General features: G+C 59.1%; 1 protein-coding gene across 7 annotated transcripts in view; it reads right to left on the bottom strand.

Annotated features, from left to right (window-relative positions):
* The window catches only part of FOXP4 (forkhead box P4), a 66,610-nt gene extending 54,557 nt beyond the window's left edge, over positions 1-12,053 (bottom strand). For 4 of the 7 annotated variants that reach the window (XM_064472167.1, XM_064472171.1, XM_064472173.1 and 1 more), the window contains exon 1: positions 11,775-11,857. The gene's annotated coding sequence lies outside the window, so the exon portion shown is untranslated. The other 3 variants (XM_064472168.1, XM_064472170.1, XM_064472169.1) reach the window with 3 other exon arrangements.
* Positions 12,054-12,478: the final 425 nt, after the last annotated feature.

The raw sequence follows: 12,478 nt of genomic DNA, 5'->3' as shown, positions 1-12,478 counted from the left end.
GGACAGCCAGCAGCCAGCACCGTGCAAATCCGGGGAATTATTACCATCAACGTGGTGTTAGATACACCCTCATTGCAAAGAACACCTAAAAACCCACAATTTTTCACATCCTCCCCCACTCTTAAAAATAACCCTCATTCTTCAAAATATTAGTTTGTGATTCACCGACTGCAAGCTGTAACACCCCGCACCTCGCCCAGGCCCGCAGCTCCTGCCTGCCAAATCCCAGGGGCCCTGCAAGCACCCGTGGGTGCCGGGGCGGAAAGGGGCTCGAGGTACCCAGTGCCCAGCCGGCTCCCGCCGCGCCCCCCTGCCCGGGGAGGACTCACTGCCAGCTGATGGGAACGGCTGGCGTGTCGCAAGCTGCTTTTTTTAGTGGGGAACCCAAAAACCCCTAGCCCAGGGCACTGCACAGCTGCGGGTGTGCACGGGCTCTTGCGCGGGGTCGCGGGGGAGGGTGCCCACCTCGGGCTGGGTATACACATGGGAAGCTTCGGCACCGCAGCTGCACCACGGCTCCGGGCTCCCCTCCGGCACCGCTCCTCCACAATCAGGTCACATCATCTCTCCGCATCTCCAGTTGAGACAGGGTCACAGACAACCCTCTCCCCCGTCCCCAAAGCACACACCACCACCCCCATGGGAAGCGAGTGCTCCACGATCACCAGCTGTAAGACGCAGTGCCACGGGGACCCTCACCAGCCACCCCCCGGCAGGGCACCAACCCAGGGGACACCCCCCTTCCTCCCCAAACCAAAAACCACCACATCACGGCAAGGGAAGGCAACACCACCAGGATACAGCATCAGACAAGACACGAAGCGAACACAGTCGGGGTCACCAACTCCATCGGGGACACAACCCACCTCCCTGCCTGGTCCACGAGCCCCCAGTACCTGCCCACGCCGGCAGCCCCAGCCCCATGCCCCTGGCCAGCCCCAGTGCAGACGACAGCTCCTGCCTGCTGCCAGGAATTTTAAAACACCAATTATTGTTTTAAACCTCTGGCTAAAACCAGTGACTTGCTGTTCGTTCCCAGCCCCAGGGCGATTCCCAGAGCATTTGTATCTGCAACAGCAGAGATCACTGCTGCAGCTGGAAAGGACCAATCCTGCAATGAAAGGAGATGCACGTCCCCTCTGAGGGCAGGGGACAGGGGTCTGTCCCTCTGTCCCCCTCCCAGAAGGATGGGCACAGCTGCCATCTCCTCCTGCAGCAGCCCAAATCTACGGCTGGAAATTCAGCAGCACCGAAGCTCCCCACAGCGGCTCCCACTGCTCCGGTACGGTGGGGACAGAGGCGACCAGATGGCACCGACCTTCCCCAAAGCCAACATCAACCCTCAAATGAGCCCCGTCGCCTGTTAAACTTCATCTCATTGCATTTCTAAATGGACTGGCCTTTTCATCAGAGAGTATTTGAAAACCACCAGCTCTATAAACCAGGGGGAAATTGCTCCAGCACTGCTTTTGCCCAGCCGCACGGCTGGCGATGCCGGTGTCGGCACCGGTGTGATACCTGTGCAGTGCAGGGACGAGGCGGCATTGGATGCGTGGACGGGGCTGCTCCGACAGCCCCAAAGTTTGACCCAGATTCGGAGCTGTGGCTCCACTTCCCAGGGAAAAGGATATTTGTTCAGGGCTCAAGCCCACCGGCATCAAGGGAAAGACTTCAAGGGATTTTGAAGCAGGCCCTAAAGCTGACTGCCATGCTAGGTATAAATAAAAACCTGGTTTAAATGGAGAATTGCGAATCACCGGAATAGAGCCGTGCCGACCCTGACCTGCCCGCCACATCCAGAGAGTCCCGAGCATCCTTCGGGGTAGGCAGGGCCTGGCCCCAGGATCTGTCCCAGCCCCCATAGCACCGAACGCTGCTGCCAGGGCGAGCAGAGGGGCCGGGGAAACTCAGACCCAAATTTCAGCAAAAATCTTCCTCCTGCTGCTACGGCAAGAGGGGTGAAAAGAACCTTGTGTCGCGCCATGGGAGTGGAGCTCGGCCAGAAATCCCTCACCGGGGTTTCTCCAGCAGGCTCGCTCCCCCACGCCTTGCCGGGATGGATTTTGGGACTTTTCCTTTACCTGTTTCTCTCAGGAACACATTGACTGGGCATCTCCTCTCCCCAACATATAAAACAAGCCCCAGATTTGGGGAGATTTCCCCCAAGGGTACACAGATGCCTCCGCAGGCTGGCCGAGCCCGAGGGGCACTCGTACCGCACTTGTACCACCCTGTACACGGCAGTGATGCCCCACGCTCTGCAGCAGCCACGACCCTGCTCCGACCAGAGACCCTGCGCAAAGGGGCCAGAGAGCGAGGAAAACCACAGCTGGGTCCCCCTGCGCCCGGTGCACATCAGGGACCTTTTCCCTCCTGCCCTGTGTCCCCCCATCCCTCCTGAGCAATCCCCCAGGACTCCATCAGCTGGGTGCGACCTGCGAGAACATGCCCGACCGCCCCGTTGATGTAACGCAGGATCTGCCGGAGTTTTGCAGGTACTCCAGAAGGCGGCACCTGATCTTGACCCCCTTCCCACGACGACCGAGCTCTGAGGACAGAGGGGACCCCGCACCCGAAGCACCAGCACCCTCATCACACCGGGGGCTTCAGAGCCTTTCCCAGAGCACTTTACACAGCGTGATTTTGGTGGTTTCACCCCCATCCATCAGGGTCTGCTGCGGAAGCCAGGATAGCTCTGACCCCAGTCTGGTTTGCACGGGTGCAGGATCTGGCCCCACACATCCCAGCCTGTCCGTTCCTTTTCCTTCACCCGCTTCTTGCCTCGCACCTGCACACAGGCACAACGGCTCCGCTGGCAAGCCCAGACCCCCCCTGCAAGCAGCACCCTACAAACCCACCACCCCCAGTGCTGGAGGGGTCAGAGGGATGGGAGCAGGACCTGCTGTGGGGGCAGGAGCAAGGCACAAGTGCTCCGGAGCACGGGTGCTGAGAGGCTGTGACAAATCGGGAGCGATGGGACGCGCAGCAGCACCCTTGTCCTCCTCCTCCTCCAGCCCCGGATTTACCCGCCCAGCAGGGGACAAACGCCCCTTTTGTTTTCCAAATGAGAAATCATGTCGATTTTGAGGTTTTAATTTATTAATAGCAAACATCTGTGCCAGGCGGAGCGGTCGCAGCCTGGCTCCCCAAACCCCACTCCCGGCAGAGCCGAAGCTGAGCACAGGGCACAGCAACACGAGCAGGAGATGGGGAGGGGGAGACCAAAACAAACCACATCGCACCAGGACCCCGCTGCAGAAATGCAGAATAAAAGTAGCATCGCTCTGGTTGGGAAGCGACTTCACTGCGGGGAAAGCAGGTTGGGGAGTAAAAGGAGAAAGCACACATACTTTGGGAACAACCCCAGAGAGGGCAAACCCGGAGATGGCACTTTATAAAAGCACGGCTTCACCCCCACCCAAATCCATCTCAGCCAAATAAGGTTTTTTTGCACCTATGCCTGGCACAGCACATTTTCAAAATCCACATTTCTTGACACAAAAGTTATAGGACACTCTCCCTCCCACTCCCCCTTTGTTTTCTCTCCTTATTCCATTTTTAACAGGCCCAACGATGCTGTACTTATATTCCAGATAGGAGTTACTCTGCACTCCATGGGATTTCCCTCCTGCCATCAGGTCTGGCCGCATCCAGGCGGGACCAGCTGGGGGACTTTGGGCTCCGGAGGAAGGACCCAGCCCGCTGGGTGACAGCCACCCGCCGGGAAACCCTCTCTGTGGCAGAAAGCATCTCACCACCTCCTCCCGCCTCCCTCCCAGCTGGGAGCTGGGCCAGGGGTGCGGGGCCACGGGATGCTCAGCAGCGCTGGCCCTTTGCCGGGTGCACGGAGTTCCCCTGGGAGAAGGGGGGAGACATCCAAAACCAAAAGAAATTGTGAATTGTTAAAGGCTGTTTTGGTTTTGTTCAAGACATCGGGGTCCTGTGCTGCTCCCACACTGTGCTCAGGAGCAGCGAGTTTTGGGGTGCGCTTCTCCAACCAGAGCAGCCCCAAAGCCACCGCAGCCCTTGCCAAAGGGCTCCCGGTGCCACGTGGCTCCGTGGCAAGGCGGCTGCCAGGACACAGCCCGGCCAGCGGCACCCGAAGGGGACACAACACCGCACAAGAAGCCCCAGGTCACGGGAGAGGGTTTTTCCCTCCCCAGTACAAGGTCTCTGCGCACCACTCCTGCCCAAACCCTGGTCCAGTTCAGCCAAAAACTCCCAATGCTCAACAAGAAGCTTCATCTCTGCCAGACATTTCTTGCCATAAGTCATCGCCCCTACCCAGGGGCCGGGGGCGGCTCCTCCAGCACCCTCGTGACCACCCTGAGCCCCAGACAGCCCCTTTTGCCAGTTCTGCAGTTGGGGCACTTTCCCCCCTCCCGGGAGGCAGCGAGACATCCCCTGGCCCCCACCCCCAGCCCAGCCAGGCGCTTCCATCCTCCGGGAGCTGGGGGTGAAGCCATGGAGCAAGCCGAGAGAGCCAAGGCGCCCCCAAAGCCTCATGCCCCGGTGGGGTTTGGGGACAGTCCTGCAGCCAGGAGCATCCTCCCAGCAGCACCCAGAACCACGCAGCCAAAGCGGGGATCACCCATGCTGGAAACCCCGTCCCACGGCGGCCGACCCGACCGACGCGCCGTGATCCCGGCACGTGACGGGAGGCGCCCAAGCGAGCCGCGAGCCCAGCGCCAGCTCCCGCGCACGAGCGAGCCGGCCCCCCGCCCCAGGCCAGGAGGCACCGGCAGAAAGTCACTGGGCAAACGCATCCCCACTAACGGGCCACAGCAGAGAACCTGCAGGCAGAAAACCAAAGCCAAGGGGCCACCAGGAGGAGGGGACACCCCTGGGTAGACGGGATCCCAGCACATCCTTCGCTCACGAGCATAAGTTCTGGCCTTATATTTTGCATTAAGCAACCAACCTCGAGCCTTCCTCCCCTGACCCTCTTTTCTAAAGCCAAAGACCTTTCCCCGAGCCCCGGACACCTCTCCTAGGTGGTCCCCGTCCAGATCTCACTACACGTGAACAAATAAAGGGCAATCCCTGGCTCGCAGACCCCCAATAAGCAGACAAGAAGGAAACACCTAAAATCTATGGTTTGTGGAATAAACCGAGACTCGGAAGAAGCAAGCGAACGGCCGGAGGGGTCGGGGTCAGGGCTCCGACAGCTCCTGGCGCCCGAGGCAGCTCTGCAGCGCGATGCTCGGCTCGCCCTGCCCAAGGGCGCGGGAAGCGCTCGCTGCCCCGGATGGCACCGTTGGTGTTTTATGCCTTTTTTAGCTTCAGCACAGTTAAATCCCACTAGATAAACCCAGCTCCGCCAGCAACCTGGCGAAGGTGTGTTGAAATAAGTCATTTCAACATCGCCTGCTCCAGGCGAGCCGCTCGTCCCGGCCGATGCCTGCCGCGGCCCCCTCTGCACCCCTCTGTTTGCTTAAAGGGGAGCATCGGTGTCCGAGCAACCCCCTGGGGACAGCATCTCCCCGAGCCACCAAGCAGCCTGCACAGCACATACCCATCACATGGGGGTCGTCTTCCTCCTCCTCCTCCTCCTCAGGGGGCCGTGGCTTCCCTGCTCCCCACCAGCCCCGGGACCATCCCGGGCAGCTGGTGCCAGTTCCCCACCGACGCCAGGCACGTGGAGGTTTGCCAACAAGGCAGAACAAACAGCTTCCAAATCACCTCCAAAATGGGGCCCCCCATGGGATTTTTCTCCTTCTCCTCTAGTAACTTAAAAAGAATTCTTTTTGCGCCTTTTCATGCATTTGAAGGTAATCCCCCCCCACCCCCCAAAAAAAAAGTTTTATTACTGCACCTTTCGCTTCTGATAAACACACCCAGGAGCCGCCGGCAGAGCCGAGCCGCCGGGACCAGGATGAGTTTCCTCCCACAGCCACCCCTCCACTCCCTGTTTTGCTAAAAAAAAAAAAATAATTAAAAAAAGAAAATAAAAATTAAGCGTGTGTTTGCCGCTAATCTGGGCCCGGCGACGGCGGCGCAGGAGGAGGGTTTCCACCGGAACATGCCGCAAAAGACTCTCTGCCAACTTGCCAGGGCACAAGCGCCGAGCGGCAAGTGTTGCCCGGGGCCGGCGAACGCCGACACCAGCTCGCTTTCCCCGTGCTAACCGCTCAGCACAGCACATCGCAAACAGGCTTTTTTTTTTCTCCCCTTAAAAAATAAAATATATACATATATATATATATATATAAAAAAGGATCCCGACTCCCCGAGCCAAGTGCTTCGCACACGCAGGGCTGGGTATCCAGGTACCGAGCCAGCCCCGTGCCCACGTCTGCATCGTAATCCCTTAATGACTTCCCTCCAGCTCCGTCCCCAGATCTAATCTCTCCTCCAGCAGGATCTTTATAAAATAAAACGTGGCAGATGGACGGGCTGCATTTTCCTCCGAAGCATCGCATTGCTGACCTCCGAAGGGAGCAGCTCTCCTCCTCTGCTGCTTCTGCCTCTTAATTCTTCCCTTTCCCTGATGCCATTCCACTTGCAAACATATTTTTGTCGCGGGCCGTCTACCAACAACATGTTTTAGCATCGAAATTTGCCTATGCGATTGCCAAAAGGGGTTTAAATTAGGAAAAGTTTTTTAAAAAAACCCTTAAGCACCGTCTTTGCTGCATTTTAGACCACAAACACTTGCAGCCGGTGGGGGTGTGTGTGTGGAAATTAGGAAGTTTTTCAAGCTGTGCCCAGCCCCATCCTGACCTGCAAGTTATATTTGACTTTAAAAGGTGCAGCACAGCGAGCAGGGGGAGGGGGAAGGTTTTGCAAGATGATCAAACGGGCACGAGTCCTTCCCCATAGTGCTCTCCCATCAGTTGGGGCGAGCTTTACTGGCCAAAGCCCCCGCAGCTGCTTGGAGGGGCGAGCAGGGCCAGCCCGACAGGGTCACAAGCCGGACAATAACTCACTGCACAACCAATGCCGCAGCCCCTGGTTTTATTTTTCAAGCCAGCAGCTACCCCTGCGTTTCTCTCAGGTGCATCGGGGTCTCCAGGAGTGGGACGTGGAGGGGTTTTTTTTTTTTACACCTTCTGAGGCAAACCATGGGCTTCCAAGTGCATTTGCAGTTTTATTTTCCCCCTCCCTCTCCTGCTAACACAGAGCTCGCCCCTCCGTGGGGAAGACGCCCTTGGCGCATCCCTCCCGGGGCACCACCGAGCCCCCTCCAGCCAGGTTTGCGCGGTGCCCCCCTGCCCCCTGTAACAGGGGAGCTGGAAATCAAAGAGGACGGGACAGGAAATTTCAAGTTTCCACTTCCAGAAGTGGCAGGTGACGGCGAGGCGATGGCAGGGCCATTTTGGGAGCCCTGATGTGGAGCGGATGGTAAACCCAGGATTGCCGAGGAGGAGGAGGTGGGGACCCCCCCTGCCCGGGGAGATGCCAGGGTGCGAGCAGCACAGAGCATCCCCACGAGACCTCCACAAACCACCTGCCAGCCACAACCCGGGGGCTCTCCTGGGCTTCAAAACCACCATGGGGAAGGGGGATGGAGGGGGAAAAAATCACCCCAGCTCTCCCTTCCATAAACAAGAGAATTTCCCCAAATTCAGGCTACCAGAGCCACTCTGCAGTGGGAAACGCGGCGCGAATAGCCGTAAACGTGTATTACTTTTAAATGAGCAAAAGAAAAGCTGGGGACCTCTGGGCTCTCCCGCCTTTCTCCGGTTGGAAGAATGAGCCCTGTCCCCAGCTGGGGGCACAGCTCGCCCCCCACCTTGCTGCTACAAAGACAACCCCAGCACCGCACCTCTCCTCCTCCGGCCTCGCTCCCCCCTTCCACCCTCCCTGCCAGACCAACAAGAAAAGAGGAAAAGGGGGGGAAAAAAAAATAAAAGGAGAAAAAAAAAAAACCTGAAAGCCAGAGCCTTGCCGCCCCCCTTTCCCCCAGCCCCACAGCGAGACACAAACATCAGCAGACTCAAAGCATCCCCCTCTCCAGCGGCAGAAAAGAAAAGCTCCCGGGCTCTCCGGGCAGCAACTTCACAACTGAGTGCACTCGCATTCCTGCCGGGTTATTAGGACAGAAAGGGCGAGGGCCCGGAGCAGATATTTTAGTGTCACTTGATTTTATACATTGCGCAGATTTTTTTTTTGTTTTGTTTTGTTTTTGTTTTTAAATGCACCCTGCTCTTCCCGTTCTAAGAAGGACCTAAAACCCACGGTCGCCCGTCTTTCCCGGAGGGCAGGGAGGTGACTGGGGCTGGACGTGGCTTTTACAGATTTTTTTTTTTATTTATTATTTATTTTCAGGTCTGAGTATCAGCCCCCTCCCTGCCTGCCCCCTCCCCCCAGCAGCAACTTTGATCCGTTTTATTTCATTTCACTCTGCTCAGCCTTCTGCCCCCACCCCCCCATGCAAAGTCCCAGCCCCCCCCCCTTGCCCAGGCGCTCCCCATCGCATCCTCCTTCCCTTGGCCCCTTCCCCAAACCAGCGAGAGGGGGGCAGCCCCCGCTCCCCCCCGACCCCGCCGGGTGACGCTTCCCCGGGGTGCGCAGGTTAATGGGGTGGGGGCGGATTTTCCACCCTGATCCTGTTCTGCACTTCTCCCCCCGCCACCGAGTCCAACTTCACGCTGCGCGACGGGGCCAGTTTCTCGGCGTGGTTTGGCTTTTACCACGGGAGCGATGCTCGACCCGGGCTCGGAGCGGAGGCATCGCCGTCCCCACGGCAAACGCCCCAGCGAAGGGAGCTCGGGGTGGTGCTGGGGGAACCCACACCAAAACCCATCCAACAGCTAATAAATTAAATTTTTTTAAAAAGAGAAACCAAACCAAAAACCAAACAACCCAGGGAACATCTCAAAACTGGAGCTCCTGGCCATTATTTGAAGGCGAGGGAGCGGGAGGGCTCGGGAAGGCTCTTCCCCGCCTCGCCCCCAGCCCCGGCACCACAAAGGGCAGAAGAAAGGCAGGAGCCACCCAGGGCTTCGCAGCCCTGACAAAAGCTCCCCGGCTCAGCACGGGAAATTTTGTCCCTTCTCCCCAAACCATCTCCCTTCCCAGTTTGATTTAAGTGACTGGGGTGGGGGGGGTGGGGGTGTTTGAGGAAAATAAAAGAAAAAGAGGAGCAATAGGGTAAATTTTCCAAATGTGATTATTTGCTCCATCCACCCACCCCTGGGGGCTTGCTGGATTTTTCGATGGACTTTAAGGTGGGGTGGGAATTAAAGAAGAAATAATAATAGATTAAGAGTTAGATTTCACGCAAGCCTGAGACTTGGCTATATTTAATTGAGAATACAGGGAGGCATGAAAGGGAACACGTCCACGCAAACATGCAAGGACCAGGGTCACACCGCCGGTGCAAGACACATGTTGGGTTGATTTAACATCAAATGCCTGTTCTCCGGCATAACACATTTCTCGTGTAAATTTTTAACACACAAGAAGAAATTTGTAAAAGTAAATCCTACTTCTGGTTTGGGTTAAAAACAACCCAACCTTTTAATACAGAAACTAATAACATTTTTATTGTATGCCCCACAGCTTTACAATGCTCGCGGAAAAGTGAGGTCTTAATCCGATGCTAAGTTGGTTCTGAGCGTGGTGAAAAACAAATCTCTGGGTATCGCGGTCTCCCAGCAAGACCGACGGGGATGGAAGAGCTGCCTGAAGCCGATGAGCGATCCCGGGGAGGAATTCGGACACAAATTCCTCTAGGACTATATTAAGAATAGCAAAAAAAAAAAAGAAAAACAAAACCAAACCCCAAACCCCAACCCCAGCGCAAGTTCTCAAAGCAGGCACTTCCCGACCACTACTCCGAGCAAAGTGGAGTTTGCAGATGCCTGTGAATTATTCCTGCTTTCCCCAGCGCACGTTTTTATTTGTATTTAAAAGTGCACAGGAGGGGAGAGAGGGAGAGAGACAGCCCTTCACTTATTCTTTTTATTTTTTTAAAGGGGAAAGAAAAAAAAACAAGAATCACTCCCAAATGGAAAAAGAAAAACCAATTCCTCTCCACTTGTTCTCTCCTATACACACCTTCGAAACGCGCCTGCCAACTCAAAACAGATTTCCTACCACCAACAGAAATATTCAGAGCGATCTGCTGCTAACGCAGCACTTTCTAAAGTGCCTTTCTTTTTGAGCCGGAGAGAGGGGGAGAGGGGAGAAGAGACAGAGGCGCGTTTGTTTATCACACAGCCGAGGGAGATGGATCAGGGAAGAATAGAAATATCTGAACTTCGCCAGAGCCGGGGCTGGGAGAGCATCTCGCCAACGAAGGCGGACACCGGGGTGGGAACGGGATGAAAGCGGCTGATCCGGGGCTCCCAGCGACCCGCCGCCACCTTCGTTAAACGATATTTGCCCGGGAATTTCTGAACTCCCAGAAGACGACAGCTCCACGATAAAAACTCTTTCCAAACACATTGTTATTGCTGATATTATTAGTAGCCGCTGCCGGCAGGGTCCCGGCCAGCCCGCCGAGACCTCCCGCAGGCAGCGGGCATCGTGTCGAGGGTACAAAGACCCCCCCCCAAAACCCCTGGAAACAAACAAACAAACAAAAAAACCCCACCCCGACCTCGCTCCCCTTTCAAACAAAGACACACCAAAACCTCTCAAACTTTGCAACCGGGCGAAACGCGGGCACGGGCGAAACGCAGGGCACGGCTTCGCCGCGCCAGCCGGCTGTCGTAAACCCCCCCCACTCCAGAATCCAAACCTGCGGGAATTTCTTGGGAATATCCTCCAGCTCCATCCGAAGCCGTGCATTTGTCCTCGTCTCCCCTCACCTTGCAGTTTTGGCTTAGTATTTAAGACGCAGCGGAGGATTTCCCAGGGCGCAGCTGGAGCGACGGCCGGTCTGGCTGCAGGTTGACGGCGGTGGCTGCTTCTCCCAGAAATTTCAAAACTTAGGGCTGACTTACTTATTTATCTCAAAGGAGGCAATCGCGCCCGCTGGGCTGCTCCTCGGCACAGAGCGGCGGGGCTGAGTTAAAATGCAATGGGGTGGGGGGGTGGGGGGGGAAGGGGGGGGAAAAAAACCCACCCGAACCCCCCCAGGCAGCTGGAATTAAAATGAAACTGCAGGGGAGAAAAGAAAGATGGGGGGGGGGGAAAATGGGAAGCACCAACAAAGGGAGCCCAGGGGCGGCTGGCGGGGCAGGGGCGGCTGTGCCCCCCCTTCGGATGGATACCCCCCCCCCGGGTGCAAAGCTCCGCCGTCCTGGGGGTGCGGGACCCCAAGGGGCAGAGGCAGCTCTGGATCCGGTACCGGCAGCGCGGCTCTCCCGGCGGCAGCACAAGTTTCCCGGTGCCCGACCCCCACCCCCCACCCCCCCCCGAGGGGGCTGCACCCCCGTCCGCCCGCAGAAACGCCTCGGGGGGGGGGGGCGGCGGAGACCCCCCGCCCGCTGCTGGGGCTGCCCCGGGAGCTCCGAGCCGGGGGCGCAGCGGGGGACGCCCCCCCCCCGGTTCGCACCGAGCGCCGGCCGCCCCCCCCCCCCGCCCCACGGGGCCCCCCCCCGCCTCACCGAGCCCCCGGCCCCGCTCCCTTTGTCCGGGCGCCGCAACAAACTTCCGAGCGCGGGGGGACGAACCCCGGGGTGGGGGGTGGGACGGACGGACAGACAGACAGGCACACACACGGCCGGCGCCCCCCGCCCGCCCCACACCTGCCGGTGGGGATGGGTACATGGCGGGGGGGAGGTGGTGGTGTCCCGAACCCCCCCCCCCCCCCCTCCGCCGGCCGGGAGCGGGGGACACGCACGGACCCTCCCGCCCGGCCCCGCTCCGCTCTCACCCACCTTGGTCGCTCGGAGCGCCGGGATCCGCGGCGGGCATGCGGCCGCACCGCGCCCCCCCCCGCCCCGCGTCCCCCCCCCGCCCCGCACCACCTTCCCCAAAACTTCCGACGGGGCGGTCGCGGCGGGGGTTGCGAGCTCAGGAGCGGAGCGGCATGGCGGGGGGGGCTCCGGGGCACCGGCAGCGCCGGCCCTGCTGCGGCCGCCGAGCGGAGCGCGGGCAGCCCGGGGCGGGCCGGGGCCGTGCGCGCCGCGAGCGGGGCCGGAGCGGCGGCGGCGGCGGCGGCGCGGGCGCGGCGGCGCGGGGCGGGCGCCGGCCGCCCTACCATAGTTCCTCTAAAGCAGGTGCAGCCGCTTTCCCCGCCCGCGCCCCCCCCCCCCGCCCCGCGCTTCCTCCCTTCCTCCTCCTCCTCCACCCCCAGCCGGTGGGGGGCACCACCCCCCCCACCGCCCTGTTGTGCGTCTGTGGGGTGGGTGGAAGGCGTCCCCACCCGCTGCCCCCCCCCCAGTGCAACGCACCCCACTCTCTTCCCTTCTCCCCCGTTTCGCTCATTAACCCCTGCGCTAATTGTTTTCTGCTGTCTTTGGTTCCCTGGGCCGACGCGATGCCCTGGGGATGCTCGCGGGAGGGAAACTGAGGCACAGGGGAGCGGGTGGCTGCGGGGCGCTCATGAAGGGGGACACCTTCACCCTGCGGCAGACACAGA

Source organism: Phalacrocorax carbo, chromosome 23 (assembly GCF_963921805.1).
Source record: "Phalacrocorax carbo chromosome 23, bPhaCar2.1, whole genome shotgun sequence".
NCBI lineage: Eukaryota > Metazoa > Chordata > Aves > Suliformes > Phalacrocoracidae > Phalacrocorax > Phalacrocorax carbo.
The sequence above is the reverse complement of the archived record's forward strand: the minus strand, read 5'-3'. Positions and strand labels throughout refer to the sequence as shown.